We start from the raw sequence: 19523 nt of genomic DNA, 5'->3' as shown, positions 1-19523 counted from the left end.
TTGTCAGAGGCATCTACAAATAATACTTGGAAAGAAATTTAAAGCTTTCTGTGTTTGTATTAAAAAAGAAACGTTGAAAATAACTAACCTGGGCAATCAATTTAAAGAGCTAGAAAAAGAAAAAAACATAATAAAGCCAAAGAAAATAGAAGGAAGGGAATACATATAAGAGCAGAAATTAATGAAATATAAAACAATGAAACATTAGAGAAAATTGACAGAAGAAACAACAGAAAAGTTGGTTTTGTTTTGGTTTTTTTTTTTTAGTCTAAAACTGATACATCTTTTGTAAGATTTATCAAGAACAAAGACCCACGTTGGGCTTGCTGCTCAGTGGGGAGTCTGCTTGTCCCTCTTCTTCTGCCCCTACACCCAGCCCCATGCTCTCTCTCTCTCTCTCTCTCTCTCGCATTCTCTCTCTAAAATAAATAAAAATCTTAAAAAATAAAAATACATTTCAAAGAATTCATTGCAAAGACTACTTAAACTATAAGTTTAATATATAAACTATAAGTGTAATAGAAACATGCTTCAAAAATATATAAATTAACACACTAATTCAAGAAAAAATAGAAATCCTAACTTGTCCTCTATCAATGAAAGAAATTAAGTCCATAGTTATAAACACACAAAAGAAAACACAGGGTCAGATGATTCTAAACATGATTTCTACCAAATGCTGAAAAAACAAGACACTTTCATGCTTATAAAAAGAACAGAAAAAGAGAAAATATTTCTTTATTTATATATAAAGCTAGTACCACACTGACACCAAAACCAAAGGCAGACAAGAAAGTAAAATTAAAGTTCTATCATAAACACAAATTCAAAAAGCTTAAACTAAATATCTGCAAACCAAACTCAGAGACGTATAGAAAACATACATGTGTCCCACCACATGCAGAATATGCATTAAATAATTCTTTAAACATTTAATAAAACCTCCTAGTAAGCTAAAAATAAAAAATAACTTCCTTAGGGCACTGGGGTGGCACAATCAGTTAAGTGACCAATTCTTGGTTTCTGCTCAGGTTGTAATCTCAGAATCATGAGATCAAGCCCTGCATCAGGCTCTGCACTCAGCAGAGTCTGCTTGAGATTTCCTGTTCCTCGCCCTCTGATCCCCCAACTCTCTCTCACTTTCACTCTCTCTCTTTCTCTCTCTCTCTCTCTCCCAAATAAATAAATCTTTAGGAAAACACTTCCTTAAATTACAATAAACCTATGGTGAAACACTGGACTTTAAGTCAAGACTATGACAAAGTTGTTGGCTCTCACCTCTAATTGCCATTGTATTGGAGGTCATAGCCAGAAGAATCATGCAAGGAAAGAAAATGTACATTATAACATGTATTAAAAAGAAAGAAACAAAATTGGCAAAATTTAACATCAAAATATGCTGGTAGTACATATAGAAAACAAAAAAATGTGTACAAAAATTTTTTATTTTATTAGAGTTTAATAAGGTTTCAGCTTACAAATCAATTTTTAAAAATTTAATTTTTAATTAATAAGCTGTTTGAAAATGATAAAAAACAATGTATCTCATAATTGGCATGTAAATAAATGTTATTTACAATAACATTTAATAGTATCAAATATGTAGGAATCCATCTAACAAACATGTATGACTTTACTGAAAAATTATGCAACTTTATTGAGAGAAATTAAAGACTTCTCTGTTACTGTTTATTATTGTTACACAACAAACCATCATAATTGGGGATCTCAAACAACAATCATTTTATTTTGCTCATTTTTCATGGGTCAAGATTTCATTAAAAAAAAAAAAAGCTTGTCTCTGCTTATTAATGACCCTTAGCTGGGAAGGCTTAAAGTCTGGGAGAGACCCAACAGTTGAAAACTGGAATCATCTGAGGATTTGCTCACTCACATGCCTGGCCCCTGGGCTGAAAGGATTTGAAGTTAGAACTACTAATGGGAGAATTTACAGGTATGTGGTTTTCCCATGTACTTGACTTTCTTGCAGCATGGTAGCCTCATAGGAGGGTATCATATTCATCTGTTCTTCTACTGGAAGGCTCAGTTTTATAAAACTATCCATTCTTTCCATATTGATTTATGGATTCAATGAAATCTCAATCAAAATTACAGTAAGATGTGTGTGTGGTGTGTGTGTGTGTGTGTGTATGTGTGTGTGATACAACAAGTTGATTCTAAAACTTACATAGATGTGCAAAAAGTCAAGAAACTCTTGGGAAAGGAAAGAAAGATGGGAAGAATTGCTCTAGTAAATATAAAGACTCAAAGTTACAGTAACATGATAGCATACAATTATCCCAGGGAAAAACAAGTAGGGAATGGAACAAAAATGAGAGCTCAGGAAGAAACTATGAACATATGGACACTTTATTTCTGGTAGGAAAATGTAGCACTGCTGGTCAGTTGGTGAAAGATCTTACTTTTTAATAAATTATGCTGGGAAAAATAGCTACCCATGTAGAAAATTTGAAAATAGGACCCTGTAACTCACACCATACCAAAAGCTACTTCCAAAAGAATTAAAAACCTATCTATGGAATGCATACTATAAAGGTTTAAGGTTACATAAAATCATTTAGAAGATAATTTTAGATTAAAAAAAGATTTTAGAAAGAGATGTTTTCATAACTTCATGGTATGATAGAACTTCTTAAGATACAAAAAGCACCAACTTTATAAAAAGAAAATTGATAAATTTGATAACATTAAAATCAAGAAAGTAGTTCATCATAAGATATTCTAAGTGAAGTTAAAAAGTAGAAAAGATATTTTCAACTTCTATTAATAACAAAGAACTTGTATCCAGAACTTGTATCTTCTGGATACAAGAACTTTCTACAAATTATTAATGAAAGAACAGTTTAACCAATAGAAAAAATGAACAAAAGACTTGAAAAGGGACTTCAAAAAGAGAAAATTGAGATGTCATACAAACGTCTGAAATGGCTTTCACTTCATCAAGTAATTAAGAAGTGCAAATTAAAAACACGATGAGGGATGCCTGGTGGCTCAGCAGTTGAGCGTCTGCCTCAGGCTCAGGGCATGATCCTGGAATGCCTGGATCGAGTCCCACATCAGGCTCCCTGCATAGAGCCTGCTTCTCCCTCTGCCTATGTCTCTGCCTCTCTCTGTGTGTCTCTCATGAATAAATAAATAAAATCTTTTTTTTAAAAAAACCACGATGAGATATACTTCACACTCACTGGATTAGCAAAAATTAAGAACTCTGACCATACTAAGTATTGGCAAAATTATGTCACAATGAAGACCCTAAGAGATGGCTGGTAGGGGGTAAATGTTACAAGTGCTTTGAAAAAAAAATGGGATTATATAGAAAAACCCAACATGCATATATACCATATGAGCCAACAATTCTCCTCAACGGTTTTACCATGAGACACACCAGAAGATATTCGGAGCATCACTGAATGTCAGAGACCAAAAATTAAAAAGGAACCCATAAATGTATATCAATAGTATATAAACTATAGTATATTCACAGAATAGAATATTATACAAACTGCAATGAAAATGAGCAAACTGTAGCAAATGCTTTAATATGAATGATACCAGTGTAATGTTGAGTGAAAAAAAAAGACTCACAGAAGAATGTTTACAGTGTACAACAGAGTTCCATTTATTTAAAATTCAAAAACATAACAAAAACAATATATTATTTAGATATATCCACATATCCACATATCCAGTGAGTTATTTACTTAAAATTCAGGCTAGAATTACCATTGATAAAAGGGAGGAAGATGGGATCAGAGAGGCACCCATAAAGTTTTAAATGGACTAACAATATTGGATTTCTTGAGCTAAGTGGTGGATAAATGAGTATTCATGTTATTAGTCTTCAGATTATACATATATATTATACAAATTCTTTTATGTATGACATATATGACATAAAATATATCATAAAAATTTTAAATTATATTATATACTACTACTACTACTATATACACTATACTTATTATGAAGCTATTGTCTGGTCTATGATCACACAGAACAGATCTTGAACAGTTTAGCAGCCACTCCTGCAGTTCCATAATTAGAAAGATATTTAAAAATATAGCCTAAAAGATATATTTCAGTCAGTGACTTCAACAAAGTGGTACAGAAATTTCCAGAATATAGAAATTTCAGCAAAAAGTTGTATATATATATATATATTTTTTTTTTTAATCTGTAGCTGTATGCAAAACTCCTTTCATTCCTGAGCATATGCAGAGCACAGGGACAAAGCCCAGAGACAGTCAAGGATCTGGGGAGGGTTGAGAGCAGTATGGTGAAGGAGAGGGGTCCTCCTATGTGAGCGATCTGCCCTATGTGAGCAAATTAGAAACAGCAGTTGTATCCATTGTAGAAATACAGCTAGTGATGACACTTTAAAAGTATGCATTCTGAGCAACTGCCGCAGTGACAGTGAGAATTGCCACAATTCGGATATTCATCTCATTATGAGGATGGACTGTTCAAATGGGATGCAGAGCATCCTGGGACACAGAAGACCAGAAACGATGCAGAACAAGATGATGAAAGGAGAGGGTGGTTTGAACAAAACGCAGGCATGTACCATTCTCTTAACCACACCTGACAAAGGGTTGTGCTGATGGCCTAGGGACGGGGAATTGGAAACAATACCAGATACACCGCTGTACATCAGTATTGGTTTGTTAAGTAAATGTTCTCGTAAGTGAGCATTTGACTGTTTTGCAAGCTGCAGAGCTTGCTCAGCAGTAAATGTTCAATCATTTTCAAACCCCTTTGTTATATTCATAAATTCTCAAGTAAAGAAACCCCTCCAGGGATATCTACAGAGGTACTTAAACAGGGTGGATCCAACTGAGGGCTGTAATTAGAATTCTGGATCACAACAAAGGATAAGCAGCAACCTTCTTTATAGAACAGCGCTTGCCTGACCCCAAATCTTTCCTACCTGGGCAGAGTTGCACATAACAGAGTTGCACTTAACAATTATATTTAATAGTCTCTTTCCCTAGGTAACTAATTACCTTTCTTTGCTGTTCTTTCTGCTTTTCTACTAATGACCACTAAAATCTGACAAATTCAAAATTTTGAAAGTCATCCAACTATTTAACTCAGCCCTAGATTTTTTCAGAGAAACAGAAACTTCCAGATGTAGATCATTTATTTAAGTTACATGTCATTCCCCTAAATTGACAAGCAGCCAACTCACAATTATTCCCAATAACAGAGACTAGGTATAGCAGGCATAACTTAATTCCACTGATAACGAAGAAAGTTTATTTGCCTTCTCCTTTATCAAACTTTTGCCAGAGTTACTAGCCAGTTTCTGAAAGGACTGGTTCAAGTTTCATCCTCTTTTGCTTATCTTACTGTCGTTCTTCTGAGAGGGCTTAATGAGTTGCCAGCATCAGGCAATAGAAGAAGGCAGTCCAAAGGCACCTAGGAGGCTCAATCAGTTAAGCATCCAACTTGATCTTGGCTCAGGTCTTGATCTCAGGGTTGTGAATTCAAGACCTGTGTTGGGCTCCACACTGGGCATAGAAAAAGAAGGTGGTCCAAAGAAGAGAAGAAAATCATGTAATCCCTTAATGAGATAATCACCTCTGAGTTGAAGTTGAACACGTTTTCTCCTTGGTTTTAAGGTTAATTTAGAAACTTTGTGTTTTTACTAGACTAGATTTCCCACCATTGTCACTTGTGTCAGTACTATCTATCTCTCAAGGGGCTCCTGAGTGGCTAAGTTGGTTAAAAACATCTGACTCTTGATTTTAGCTCAGGTCATGATCTCAGGGTTGTGAGATAAAGCCTTGAATGAAGCTCCATGCTCAGCTGGGAGTCTGTCTTAGGTTCTCTCCCTCTCCCTCTGCCTTTTCCCCCTGTGTGCGTACACTCTCTCTCTTTCTAAAATAAATAAATCTTTAAGAAAAATACTATGTCTATCAATATATTCTTTGCTTTACCCATGTTCCCCCTTTTTTTTTCTTTTTTCTGTTCATCAGCAGCTAGCCCTCTTTCTTCAGGGCCTCCTTTTCCTGAATGCTTTATTATAGCAGGAAACATAAGTATGAGAGAAGTAAGTATGGAACCCAAAGATTAGTTGAGGGCCCCCAGGAATAGGAAACATCTTAGCCACATCCTTTTACACCTCCTCTGAGAAGTTCCACTATTCTCCCCCCCTTCCGCTGGTACCAGGGAAGAGAACTAACTTCTGCTCTGCACCGGCCATATTCTACATCCATCTCCTACTCAGTCTTGCCTTCAGCTGAATGCAGTATTGGTTTATTATGTCTATTTTATAGCAGCCTCAAAGGGATTAAGTTTTATTCTGCTACTAAGTAGCAGAGGCAAGATAGAGATCCAAGCTCTTACTGTTTTTACCACAAAAATGCTACCAGGCACAAGATGCAGTTTCTTTTGCTGTATTCTCACTAACTTTCAATCTATAATTTCAACAGTGAATTATGTTTCCTACATTAATTCCCATGTTTACAGAGAAAATTTACAAATTTCAGAACACTAAATTTTTAATTAAAAAAGTAAATAGAAGAAAATTATAGCTTGAAGATTTTAATGGATATTGGAATCAATCTGGTTTGGTTTCATTTAAATTACCTTAAGGGAATTTCAGAGAAATGTAATGATTTTGTGTATTTACTTCTAGTTAAGGATTGCAGCTCATTGCATTATCTGTTTCCTCCAAAACTCTACCAGACTGACAGCAAAGGATTTTTCTTGAGTCAGAAACCCACAGAACCAAGGGAATAGGGGAGAAGACAGAAGCAACAAAATTTTGGATGCTAGAAAGAAAACAAATGAGTGCAACAGACTTAGCAGACCCAATAAAGTTAACTGCTAAATCAGCAGCAGGGAGAGCCAAGAAGAAACCATATTTATGCCATAGAACCTCCAAGAGGTTGAAGAATTGGCAGCATCCAGGACTTCTGGAAGTAGGGGTGAAGGTAGAGCTAATAAAAGGAATACTGATTGACAGTCCTCATGAGATTTCCAAATACCTACTCTGAAACCAAGAGCCAGGTGACTGCTGCTTCTTCATATGGAAGAAAACAAATGTTTATCTCCACAGAAGGTTAAACAGAGGCTCTCTGAGCTGAATGACACCAGTCTCAGTTAATGATGGGGAGACATTAAAATAAGGTGGTTACGTAGATTAAGAGCCTCCACACTCCAGCTTTCTTCCCACATTTGCCTTCCAGAAATCTATACTATTCCTCCAATAAGATATTATAATGTCCTTCTCTAGGAAATCTGAACACCTTAAGAAAAAAAAAAAGGTCCAAACTGTTGACATTGGAACTTCCCCAGAGAAAAACCCAAATGGATCACCCTGACATTAGCCCACAGTTGGCTTCAGCAACATGCCGAGGCTGAAATTAGCACTGTAGCACTATACCCTTAAATATGAGCAAAAATATGATTTGCCAAACCTTAAAAAATGCATTTAATGTGAAAAACAGGAGGTACAAATAAATAAACATTTTAAAGTCACATGAAGGTAAAAGCAATGCAAGAAAATTTCACAAAAGGTATTGCTAATATTCTTAAAAAGATAAGATATTGCATCCATTAAACAAGAATGGTATAATGTTAAAAATCAAAGAATACAAAAAAAGCTCAAGGAAATTAGAAAGAAGATAGTATATGTATAAAAAAATTCAGGGAAGGGTTGAAAAATAAAGTTGACATAAACTGCAGAAAGAGCCCAAAGGACAAAGAGAAGATAATGGAGTCAGAAAGATAAGAAATTAGAAGTAATCTTATACCTGAAAAATAACAGTTCCAGAAAGAGAAAAAAATAAAATTTAAAAAGCAAATCAAAGAAGCAGTTTAAGAAAATAGTACAGACCAATGAATAAAATTCCAATAGAAAGGATTCTTTCTCTGCTTACCACAATGGATGAAGTCAGACCCCTGCCACAAGGCACAGTGTGACAGTGCTGCGATGCATCCTTCAGGTCTCCTTTCGGGAAGGAAGGACTTCTTCCCCTTGCTGCAGAAGGTGCTTTCAGCTGGGGGGATGCCTTCACAGAAGAAAATTGCTTTATCTAAGGTTCTGACTCCTTGCAGGGTGGCCCATATCCAGTCAACATAGGAATGTAAAGGACCAGTCTCCTAGCCCCACCCAGGACAACTCTGAAGGGCCATCCCAGTTGTAAAGCCACCACAGACCCACCGCTGAGGCTCTTCTGAGATCACATCACAACTCAACTTCTCCCCACTCCCTCTTCAGACTTCCTTCCCTTCCCTCCATAGGTGTTGGTCTCAAGAGTACTCCCAAATAAACCTCCTCCCATACTAATTTCCATCTCAGAGTCTGCTTCCTGGAAATATAGCCTGTAATACACATCACTGTGAATTTTCAAAATCTCTGAGATTTTTTTTTTTTAGATTTTTTTTTAAGAAGAAAAAAAATCCTAAAAGCTCTCTAATTGGGGTAAAAGAGGAGGAGCAATTTTCATACAAAGAATCAAGTATAAGAATGGCTTTGGATTCTCAATAAATACTGAAAACTAGTAGACATTGGAGGAAATTTTTAAATTAAGAGAGGGAAGAAAAAACAAAACCCACTTTGAACCTGAAATTTTATACCCAGCCAAAACCTAAATGAAGTGCAATGATAGAATAAGGACATCCCTAGTATCATAAAATTTACCACTCATGGACTTTTTCTCAGAAAAATTGAAGTATGTGCATAAGTAAAATGAATGAATAAGCCAAAAAAAAGAGGAAAATATGGAATCCAGGAAATGAGGGTCCCAACATGGCAAAGTGGCAAAGAGGATCCCCTGGGATAACAGGGATGGTGGTGAAGGAGATCCCCAGATGACACCTGGCTGGAGAGAAGCCTAAATATCAATCAAACTCAACAGAGCAGGTCAAAAGTCTGCTGAGATTGGTTCAGTCAGATAAAGCAGATAATCAGATATGTTTGAATCTACCTGGAGGAAATTACTGCCGAAGAAGTTTGGGGATAAATTAGTGGTATACCTATGGAAACCTAAGAAATGATGGGGAGAAAAGGCCGTATACAAGTTCCAAGGAAACCAAAGATGGTGAGGAAAGGAAAAGTAATAATAAAATCTTGCACAATTTTCAAATGTGTTGACATAATGAAAATGTAAATAAAGATATTTACTGGCAGGGGCACCTGGCTGGCTCAGTGGGTAGAGCATATGACTCTTTATGTCAGGGTTTTGAGTTCAAGCCCCACATTTTGGGTATAGAGATTAAATACGCAATTTTTAAAACATAGCTACTGACAGACCTAATTTATCCAAAATCAGAGCTAACTATACTGGGAGGACAGCGCACATGTGCACACATTTGGGAGTGTGTGTGTGTGTGTGTGTGTGTGTGTGTTAGGAAGTGGGGGAGGGCGTTGCGAAAAGAGATCAAAACCCTAATTTTCATAATGGAAAGGCAATAGAAATGTCTAAAACTAGAAAATCAAGTGGAAACTCTATAGCATTTTATCAGAAATACAAAAATCCAGACAAAAAATCATTCATAAGTTGAATGTGACTGCTTTCTGGGAGCAGGAACTGATATGTGGGAGAGGAGGTAATGCCCATTAATAAAAGTAAAAACCAAATTTAAAAAAGAATAATTTGGTTTTGAACTTATTTGTTAGCTTTATTCTACCAAGGAATCTCACTATGTCACCAAAGGTTTAATTTGAGTACCTTGCATCGAATAGCCAGAGGAATATTAAAAAAGAAAACCAAAGCCGGGGGCATCACAATGCCGGATTTCAAGCTGTATTACAAAGCTGTGATCATCAAGACAGTGTGGTACTGGCACAAAAACAGACACAGAGATGAATGGAACAGAATAGAGAACTCAGAAATGAGCACTCAACTCTACGGTCAACTAATGTTCGACAAAGCAGGAAAGACTATCCCCTGGAGAAAGGACAGTCTCTTCAACAAATGATGATGGGAAAATTGGGCAGCCATATGTAAAAAAATGAAACTAGTCCATTCTCTTACACCATACACAAAGATAAACTCAAAATGGTTGAAAGATCTAAATGTCAAAATCCTAGAGGAGAACATAGGCAACACCCTTTTTGAACTTGGCCACAGCAACTTCTTGCAAGATACATCTATGAAGGCAAAGGAAACAAAAGCAAAAATGAACTATTGGGACTTAATCAAGATAAGAAGCTTCTGCACAGCAAAAGAAAACAGTCAACAAAACTAAAAACAACCTACAGAGTAGAAGAGTATATTTGCAAATGACAAATCAGATAAAGGACTAGTATCCGAGATCTATAAAGAACTTATCTGAGACACCAGGGTGGCCCAGCACTTGGGCATCTGCCTTTGGCTCAGTGCATGATCTTGTGATCCAAGATCGAGTTCTGCATCAGGCTCCTTGTGAGGAGCCTGCTTCTCCCTCTGCCTGTGTCTCTGCCTCTCTCTCTCTCTCTCTCTCTCCTCTGTGTGTGTGTGTGTGTGTGTGTGTGTGATGAATAAATGAATAAAATCTTTAATTAAAAAAAAGAACTTATCAAACTCAACACCCAAGAAACAACAAATCCAATCATGAAATGGGCAGAAAACATAAACAGAAATTTCACCAAAGAAGACATACACATGGCCAAGAAGCACATGAAAAATGCTCCGTGTCACGGCCATCAGGGAAATACAAATCAAAACTACAATGAGATACCACCTCACCCCGGTGAGAATGGGGAAAATTAATAAGGCAGGAAACAACAACTGTTGGAGAGCATGTGGAGAAAGGGGAACCTTCTTGCACTGCTGGTAGGAATGCAAACTGGTGCAGCCACTCTGGAAAACAGTGTGGAAGTTCCTCAAGAATTTAAAAATAGAGCTACCCTCCGACCCAGCAATTGCACTACTGGATATTTACCCCAAAGATACAGAGGCAGAGAAACGCAGAACACCTGCACCCCAATGTTCATAGCAGCAATGTCCACAATAGCCAAACTGTGGAAGGATCCACAATGTCCTTCGACAGATGAATGGATAAAGAAGATATGGTATATATGGTGTATATATATATGTATCATATACATATATGTATCATATATATGAAGATTGGTATATATATATATATGAAGATACGGTATATATATATATATATATATATATATATATATATATATATACACACACACACACACAATGGAATATTACTCAGCCATCAGAAGAGAAAAATACCCACCATTTTCTTCAATGTGGGTGGAACTGGAGGGTATTACACTGAGTGAAATAAGTCAATCGGAAAAGGACAATCATCCATGGTTTACTCATATGTGGAATATAAGAAATAGTGGAAGGGATTACAAGGGAAAGGAGAGGAACTGAGTGGGGAAAAAATAGAAAGGGAGACAAACCATGAGAGATTCCTAACTCTGCGAAACAAAGGGTTGCGGAAGGGGAGGTAGGTGGGGGGATGGGGTAACTGTGTGTCGGGCAATGAGGAGGGCACTTGATGGGATGAGCACTGGCTGTTATACTACATGTTGGCAAATTGAATTTAAATTTTAAAAATGTGAAAATAAGTAAATAAATGTAAACTGCTTAGAAAAAAATAATTTAAGTGCCTTGATTTTGGGTTTGTATTAGTAGTAGTGTGGGGGCTACTTCATTCTTCTGGGGATTTTTACTGGATCAATGAAAATGGCAGAAAGAAATCATTTGCAAACAAGTTTGTAGGATTAAATGCTTCTTTTATGTAGACTCTTATTATTTTTTCCCAAGATCTCATTTGGCCAAGCAGTCTTCAGAGTATACACTTTGAAGCACAATATGGTTTTTTGGTATACAATGTACTTAAATTACAGTAATTTTTAATCAAGGATTAGAAAGCTGACCACGTCTGGTTTTGGAATTAGGTAACATCCCATGGGCTCACTTGGGTGGCTTTGGGAGTGACAATGGGACATTGATGCAGAAAGGGCATGGCAAAATGAAATTCACACCTTTCCAATACTAAACAACTGGGTCACCACACCTTCTCCACCCTCAATATATGTGGTGAATCAGTCCCTGGGGTGAATGGACCTGATAGAAACTCTCCGGGGATCGGAGAAGGACAAACATTATATGGTCTCATTCATTTGGAGAATATAAATAATAGTGAAAGGGAATAAAAGGGAAAGGAGAAAAATAAGTGGGAAATATCAGAAAGGGAGACAGAACATGGAAGACTCCTAACTCTGGGAAACTAGGGATGGCAGAAGGGGAGGAGGGCGGGGGGTGGGGGTGACTGCATGGCGGGCACTGAGATGGGCACTTGATAGGATGAGCACTGGGTGTTATTCTGTATGTTGGCAAATTGAACACCAATAAAAAATAAATTTATTATTAAAAAAAAAAACAGAAACTCTCCGGAGAGAGAAATCTTGGCCTCAGCTTATTGATTATGCATGTGAAGAAATACCCGTCACCAAATGCCCCATGGCTTAGCACTAGTGCCAAGCATGGTGTATGGCATACAGAAGACGCTTGATAAAAACATACTGGGGGATGAGATGGCAGGTACAAGTTGTAAGTGCTCTAAGCCCCACCTTTTAGAGACTTAAGAGAAAAGTTGGCAGACTAGCCAAAGTTGGTTTCTTAAAAATCTGCAACCATTTAAGAAGAAAATTCTCTCCCTGCATCATGAGCAGCAACACAAGCAGCTTTTCTTTCCTAACATTGGAATGGCCTAAGAAAAGAAGGGTTCCTCAAAGTATAGGAAGTAATCAGAAGCTGGAAGGGATAATCAGCTTGTGGAAGGGTGATAGGTGGAAATGAAAGCTCCCAGGTGAAGGGCGAGCTTAGCTGGACCTAAAGATGACAGCAGAGCACCATTATTGAGAACAAGTACACTCTTGATTGGCATGGATATTTGAAGAGGTGTCAAGGAGCAATGGCCAATGCCTGGTGAGCATAGGCACTGACTATGCTCCAGGCACTATTCAAAGAGCTGTAGCTGTGTTTCTGTATTTAATAATCACAACAGCAAGGATGTGCTGCATAACCAGAAGTCTGCCACCTTTCATACTGTGAAATGCCAGGGCTCCTCACAGCACAATGTCCTGTGGGTTTATTGCAGAAGATTTGGGGATGGGTGTTAAGTCCCAGAAAAGTCATCAATCTTGACCAAGAAGTAGAGTTTGTGGCAACCACCAACCCCTGAGGGTTGTAGAATCCAATGTGGGTGGTGTACTCTGGAGCTATTGCACACGAAAGAGATCATTTTATTGGCCTCGTTTTTATAGTGAAGAAACTAAGGCCCAAACAAAGTAGGTAGCTTGCCCTAGGTCACCTAGCTAGTCAAGTGGTGGAGCTTGTATTCAAATTCAGGGAGTCCCGATCCTATCAGATTTGTGTTTTAATAACCACACTTTACTCTTTTAAAAAAATGGGGGGAGGGGGGAGGAAGGAGCAAAGTAACAGGAATCAAGGTAATAGAATGGAAAACTGCTGAAGGAAAAGGAAAGGAAACAGAGGGAAAAGCATTTGCTTCAGGTACCAACCACAGGTGTGGTTCCGCATATTACACTGGAGAACAACAATCTGGTAATTTTCTTCATAGGGGCTCTCTTTCTCCTCTAGTAGGAGAAGACCTTCACAGAGGAGAAATTTGTCAGGAAGCACCTTCTCATGCAGTGAAAGTGGGGTTTGGTTTCTTCTGTTTTTAAGGGACAGCCTTACTACCGGACACCCCAGCTCCCGGGCACTGCATCTGCCTCTGCACCCCACCTCAGCTTCATGGTCTGCTTGCTTGAACAGAAGGCTCGTGCACCTGCAGGGCGGGAAATGTGACACCATCCTCCCCTGAGCTGGAGAGTGGGAAACAGAGATCCATCAACCTGAAAGAGATAGTTTGTGGGTGGAGGTGATGGACCTTAGTGGGCGGAAGCGACTGAAAGGTCCCCCAAACGCTCAGCTTGCCTGTCAGACACACCTCATCCAACGGGGAGGCGGCTGGCAGGATCATGAAGTGGCTTTGCCTGTGCTCTGCTTTTGTGGAAGAAACATTACTTGCTTTGTAAAGTGAGAACTAGGATTCATGTTCCTTCATGTTTGAGTAACTCTGCATATTCTGAACAATACCTATTAAAATATAGCAGTGGACATTTTAAATAGTGAATTGCTCAGAGTTCACTGGAGGTTCCCCTCCCTCACAGCCTGCCGCCACCCCGGGAAGCTAGATGAGAAGGGGTCATGCTGGAGCAAAAGAACAGGTGAAATAGCAACGTGATTAGCAAACTGCAGAGTACTCATTCCAAATCGGGAAACAGCCAGTGGTGTGTTTCTCATGCTCACAAACATTTCTTGGTCCGGACACATGAGTATCCTGGAACAAAATCAGTGTCCTCCACATCACACAGGTGAGAATGTGACCTTTGGTTTGGCCAGTGTCTCTAAGATAGCTCTCATTTCACCATGAAGGAGGAATGTTCTACTTGCAAAAAAAAAAAAAAAAAAAAAAAAAACCCAATTTACTTCACATCGAGAAAAGCATCACATAATTAAGCAACCAAGATGTTTACTGAGTAACTGAAATGTGCAACATGCTCACACTTCATGCCAGAGACACACTCCAGCTTTCACAGAGCTACCAGTCTAACTGGGAGGATATGTACACAGATACACCAAATAATAATAACAAAACACAATAACAATAGCTAACATTTACTAAGAGTATGTTCCAGACACTAAGCTTTACATACATTACTCTCAATTAATCTCATTTAATTTCTACAACAACCTTGAAAATAAAATTGTTATTTCCATTTTACTGAAGAGGAAACCAAACCAGAGAGTTAAGTGACTTGCTCAAAGTCACACAGCAAAGAAATGTCAGAGCTGGGATCAAACCAAGGCAGGCTGGCTCCAGAGTTTGGTCCACAGTTTATACTTCACCTTACAGCCTCTTTATAGGATGGAATGAGTATTTTGGGTGAAACAAAAGGTTATTATAAAATAGTGAATTGAAGTTTAAATGTCTTTTTGTTACTATTTTATTGTTAAAGATGGGAGAGAAGATTCTACAAGGTCAGAATGCAAACCCTACAGATCTATTCAGAAATCCCTGATTACCTACAATCTATTCATTCTTTTTTTTTTTTTTTTTCAATCTATTCATTCTTTAAGAAGAAGCCTCCCATCCTTCAGGCTGGCTTGGAACAGTTGGAGGTTGGGCTCCAGGACTTGCATTCTTAAGAGTTTCTGAAAACTCCTTCACTATGGCCAGGGTCTGATGGCCTTTAATTGTCACCAAGAGTCCCCACAGATTCATTCACTCTCCACTCTGTGACCAAGGATCAAAAATCAGACGGCAAATAGGACTTCTTGCCAAGTCTGCACAAGGACAACAAATAGCCCATAAGGGAAGAGCAGAGCAAGCTACAAAATTTGCAGGGCTTGGGGCAAAATAAAATGTGGGGTTTCCTGCTCTAAAAGCTGCTAACCGTACTTAAAATTTTAAGTTATTAGTATAAATTTTACTGTTAATCTTCATATTGTAGAATGGCAGTTTTCAATGCAAATATAAGAGCACACATATATTATATACACATAGGTATATTACATATATGTATATAATGCCCCAGGTGGGACTCAGGGCAGCTGAGTGAAGAAACATTCCTGAGGTTTCATCAGTGAGAGCTTGACTAAGAAAAGTGTGACATTTCAATGAGGTAACACAGGCTTTCATGCCATGGGCTTGTATAAAATCACACATGCCCACGAACTGAGAAGGAGTCTTCCTTGGACCCACTTTATGTGCTTTTTCAAATTCATCCATTTCTACCTGCCTCCCAAGTCCTTGATCATTTACTCACTAGAGAGTCCCGGCTGATCACCTCATCTCTGGATTTCACCAGTTATCTCAAACTCTCTTAAAATAAGGACAGGCTTAGACAGAACCTCAGCTGCACTTCTCTGGGGCGGGGGGAGCCTCAAGCCCAAGGCCAAGACAATCAGATGCATAGAGGTTCTGGCTCTTTCCACCACACCTGGACCCAGAAAGCACTGTGCTGTGGGGCACTGTGTGCCACTGGGTTTGACTTCCCAGCAGATACCCAAAGGGACTAACATAACCTGGAAGGGTAGAGAAACCCACTCCCTATGGTGCAAACTTTGACCAATTAGAGACAAAAGACAGGAAGGACCAGCAGATAAATTCTTTTCCCGAACTGCAAGAACTGTTCCAAGGTAAATATTTCCAAGAAATCTATTCAAAAATGAACTCATAGGACAAGCCACCAGGGTGGGTGTGTTTTCTTGTGACCAGCTTTGCTAATATACCTTGTATATTAGCTTTCCCTCCGTCCCTGCTTTATTTCCTTTTACCCTTCACCTGCAGCAAAGCATTACCTAAACTTTGCATGGTCTCTATTTATAGGAAACCAAGGCCAAAACACTACTCAAAAGCAAAATCCATCTCTTAACTATCATCTGGTACAGGAGTCCCCTAGCTAAGTGATCAGCATAGAAGATGGGTAGTGGGAAATTCAAAACAAAACAACTAACACCGAACCCTTTAATTTTATATCTTTTGAATCATCTCCTTTATAGTGTTATGGATGTCCTACTGTGAGCCAAGTACTAAAGATAAAGGGAACAAGAGAATTGTAATTCTTGTGAAAGCTCACAGTCTAGTGGGAAAGACAGAAAGAAAAGAAAAGAAAAAAAGAGAAAAGAAAAAAGAAAACGAAATGAAATGAAAGGAAACCTAAACAAAGGAAGTTTTGTTATGAAGACACAAATGGTGCCTAGATGAATATACTGGAAGGCATGGATGTGGACTATCCAGTGGTAAATGGTCAGAGGAGGCTCCTCTGAAGAGGCAGTGTTTAAACTGAGACTGAATAGATTAGAGGATACCTGTGAGCAAAGATCCAAGGATGGGGAGCACTGTGGAAGAGGATGTGTCAAGTCTCAGAAGCAGAAACAAAGTTAAAAGTGTCAAGAAGCTAAAAGAAGATCCATGGGGCTGAAAGGGGGCAGCAAAGGTATCAGATAGCTTTGGAAAGCTGGCTAAACAGAAACTCAGGCTGGGCCATGTCAGCCACGATAAGGGGTTTGGAATTTTATCTCATTTCCCTTGTTTTTGAAAATACAGTCAAACATCAGGATTTACATTATGTTTTAACCCCAAACCACCTTCAAGGTGGGTTAACCTAGGGAATGTTAACTTTAAGGAGACACATGGTTAGCACAATGAGACTAGTGAGGGTGGCTGAAAGCAGACATAATGAAAAAAATAAACTCTTAAACAGTCAGAAATTTGAATTCTGAAACAGAAATCATGATTCCGTGATTTCATTTCTTTTGTGACAGCTTGAAAATGTAAGATATTCATCAACACTGAAAGTAAAAGCTTCTTCTTACCACAGCCAATGATCCTGTGCCCCCAGGACCCAAAGATTTCTGTCCCCCTGCAACAGAAACCCTTCCTTTCCAAAATGGCCTCTCGTCTTCACCATCAACGGTCACTAAATGAACTGAGTGTGACTCAACTAAAGCAGGCCTTCTCAAGGTCTTCAAACAACCACACAGTCTGAGCTCTAATCCCTTGGATTAGAGACTCTAAATCCAGCCTTTTGATTTGGACACTGCCTCCATGCTTACTTGAGAACACAGGATGAGAGGAACCATTTAGAAATGTCAATCCCCCACTGAAACATAAAACTGACAGTCTCCTCGTCTGCCTGGATCTTTCAGTTAGCATTTCTTCTCTAGAAATGCCACTTGGAAAACTCAGAAACTATCCCTTTGTACAGTACAGCACCCCCTCCTTCACTAAACCTCCCCTAGATTAATTGGCAATTCTACAGCCGTTCACAGCTGTATACAAGATGTTGAGGAGTGCAGCAGAGAGAGGGGCGATTATGGTTGCCTGCACACTGTCATTGCTTAGTAAGAACAGACTCCCCTCCTTCAGAAATGGCATGATAATGAAATGTAATAGCAGAGCCTCTTGGCAATCAATGCCATGGTGGAAATAAGTGCATATCTCAGTGACAATAACAAAGATGAAATGTGAAACAACAAAGCCCTTTCTCTCTTGGCCAGAACTCTTGAGAGCAGCTCATTACTCTAACCTTTCCACCTTCACTGGATGCACAATTAGAAACATGCATTTCCACGGGCATTAAATCCACTTGCTTGCTCACTCTGCCCTCATTAGAACACTCAATGGGGCCCAATTAGCTGGATGGCCATAAACAGATGTTTGTGACTTGGGAAAACAGAAAGAGAAACTTTTTGGAGCCAAAAGAGTATGGAGAAAATCCGGCTTACCCCATCTTATTAATTACCTGAAATCTAGAGTTTTACTTTTGACGTGAACCTACGATCTTTATTTTGATAGGAAAATCTTACAGTCAGAAACATGGAATTCTACTATAGTAATGTTTCATGTGGATCATGGAATATTTTTAAAAATTTAGTCAACCTTTTAAAATTGAGAGATTTTGTAGATTGTCTGCATCCCTTGAAAAGATGTCAGAAGATTAGGCAACAGTAAACCAGGCCACTTTCCCACTTGGCCACCAAAGGTTGAAGATGACTCATGTCTGCCCCTCAATATGTCCTCCACATTACCACTGTCCCCAATACCCTGCTTACCTCCTGGACCTGGCCCACTTCTCTTGCTCATGTTGCCTACTTTGTATTCATGGGAAGAGACTCACAACTCTACAACTTATGAACCTGGGCAACTTATTTTCTCTGTGCCTTAATTTTGTGTTGTTTTCTTTTTGTTAGTATAAAATGGGGTCACGTGAGCAAAATGGGTGAAGGGGAGTAGGAAGTACAGGCTTCCAGTTATAAAATGAGTAAGTCACAGAGATAAAATGCACAGCATAGACAATACAGTCAATGATGCTGTAATAGTGCTGTATGGTGACAGATAGTAGCTACACTTGTGGTGAGCATAGCTCACCTATAGAAGTTGAATCACTATGTTGTACACTTGAAACTAATGTAACACTGTATGTCAACTATATTTCAATATAAGTGAAAGAATGAATGAACAAATAAAATGAGGTTATAATATTCACCTATTAAGTAACTGTGAGAATTAAATGAGTTAAAATATATAGATTGTTAAGAATTGTGCCTGAAACATAAGTACCCAGTCAATTTAGCCATTACTGGGTTATCAATGTCATCATCAGCATCATCAGCATCACCACTTGTTCTAGGGAACATAACTCAATCTGGTTTCTTCATTCCTCCAGTGGAGAAGTCAGTGCAATGTAGTTACCACCAACAGCATCACCTATCAAAAAAGATCTGAGAATTTTTATACCAAACACCACACCAATAATTTGTATTCTAATTCTACTGTGAGGTGAGCATTTGACTAGACACAAAATACAAAAATAAATAATAATCATTGTCCTAACCCTGATATCCTCACAATATATGAAGGGAGGCAGGAGTATATGAGTATGTAGCATATATGGAGGAAGTGAAGGAGCACATTACTGGATAAGGAACAATAGCAAAGCAATGGCCTCAGGCGCACTT

The 19523-nt window shown here is 38.4% G+C and overlaps 1 protein-coding gene across 6 annotated transcripts in view; it reads right to left on the bottom strand.

The window, feature by feature from the left end:
• LOC144317176 (uncharacterized) overlaps nt 1-19523 on the bottom strand; it is a 324931-nt gene that overhangs the window by 52448 nt on the left and 252960 nt on the right. The window lies entirely within an intron of this gene.

The sequence above is a fragment of the Canis aureus genome, chromosome 7 (assembly GCF_053574225.1).
Source record: "Canis aureus isolate CA01 chromosome 7, VMU_Caureus_v.1.0, whole genome shotgun sequence".
NCBI lineage: Eukaryota > Metazoa > Chordata > Mammalia > Carnivora > Canidae > Canis > Canis aureus.
This window is presented reverse-complemented; position numbering and strand designations above follow the sequence as displayed.